We start from the raw sequence: 1,903 nt of genomic DNA, 5'->3' as shown, positions 1-1,903 counted from the left end.
ACTAAAGATAAGGATGTCCTAAACAAATGGATACCCAAGGGGACAAGACTTTTAGGGACTAATGAATAAGGACCCAAAAGAATTTAGGTACCAAAAATAAAAAATTAATCTATGTTTGTAGGAAAATGAGCATTGCTTCAAGGCATGAAATTCAAGCTCAAATTCATGGTACCTTGACAGTGGATGCTCGAGACTCATGACCGGAGACAAGAACTGGTTTACAGAGCTTAACAGCAAAAATAGAGAAGTAGTAACCTTTGGTGACAACTCAAAAGGTTACATTGAAGGTATAGGTACTATAGGTAATACCTCTTCCATACAAGTAGAAAATGTATTCTATGTGAATGAGTTAAAGCATAATCTACTAAGTATTAGTCAATTGTGTGATAAATGATACAATGTCTTATTTGAATCTAACGGTTGTAAAATTATAGACATTGCATCTAATATGATTATGCTATTGGTCATAGAATATAAAACATTTATATGGTGCATTTAGATTCAATAAATATGACTAATTTATGTCTAGTTGCCAATGATGAACATGATAGTTGGTTATGGCATAGGAGACTAGGACATACAAGCATGAGTGTTCTGTAAAGACTAAAAATCATGGAAATTTAGTAAGAGGCTTTCCAAAACTGAAATTTAATCTTGATAAAATCTGTGATGCATGTACAAAAGGTAAACATAAGAAATTTTCCTTTAAATCCATTAATGATGTATCACTAGTACAGTGTTACAATTGATCCACATAGATCTTTTTGGGCCAATTAGAACAACTAGATTGGGAGGAAAACAATATGCCTATATGGTAGATTACTATTCTAGATTTACTTGAGTTATATTTTTAAGTACTGAAGATGAAGCATTAGAAAATTTTATCACTTTTTCAAAAATAATCCAAAATGAAAAAGGTTACTCCATTTCAAGTGTTAGGAGTGATCATGGTATTGAATTTGAAAATCTTGGATTTACTGATTTTTTTAATTCAAATGGAATTAGCCATAATTTTTCAGCACCTAGAACCCCTCAATAAAATGGAGTTGCTGAGAGGAAAAATCGAACTTTAGAGGAAATGGCTAGAACCATGCTTTGTGAAAACAATTTGCCAAACTCTTTTTGGGTGGAAGCCACAAATACCGCTTATTATATTATTAACCAAGTAATGATTAGGCCTATTTTAAAGAAAACTCCATATGCAATTTTCAAAAATAAAAAGCCTAAAATTATCTATTTTCATCCTTTTGGATGTAAATGCTTTGTTTTAAACAATGGTAAAGACAATCTTGGCAAATTTGATATGCGAAAAGTGATGAAGGAATTTTTCTAGGTTATTCCTTAAATTCTAAAGCTTATCGAGTATTTAATAAAACAACTTTAGTGGTAGAAGAGCCTATTCATGTTATTTTCAATGATAATCCCCTTCTAAGGATGGATTCTTGTGTTAATGGTGACGTAGGTATTATAAATGCAAATAGCATTGGAGAATCATCATCAAATGAACAAGTGAATGATGAGGAAACTCGAGATGCCTTCAAGAATCTAACCATTGAAGAAAGGGAAGTCACCTACCCAAGAGAATACAACTATGTCAATGATGGTTAGATTTTAGGTGATCCATCCAAAGGGATAACTACTCGATCTTCTCTTAGGAATATTTGTAATTATGTTGCATTTATGTCATGCATAGAGCCTAAAAATGTTAAAGAAGCATTAACCGATGAAAATTGGATTATGGCTATACAATAAGAGTTAAATCAATTTGAGAGAAGTAAAGTATGGACATTAGTTGAAAGGCCTAGTAATAAATCTACTCTAGGTACTAAATGGGTGTTTAGGAATAAGCTAGATGAAAGTGGAATATAGTGAGAAACAAGGCTAGACTTGTTTCTCAAGGGTA

Source organism: Hibiscus syriacus, unplaced genomic scaffold (genome assembly GCF_006381635.1).
Source record: "Hibiscus syriacus cultivar Baekdansim isolate YM2019G1 unplaced genomic scaffold, ASM638163v2 tig00113725_pilon, whole genome shotgun sequence".
Classification (NCBI taxonomy): domain Eukaryota; kingdom Viridiplantae; phylum Streptophyta; class Magnoliopsida; order Malvales; family Malvaceae; genus Hibiscus; species Hibiscus syriacus.
The sequence above is the reverse complement of the archived record's forward strand: the minus strand, read 5'-3'. Positions refer to the sequence as shown.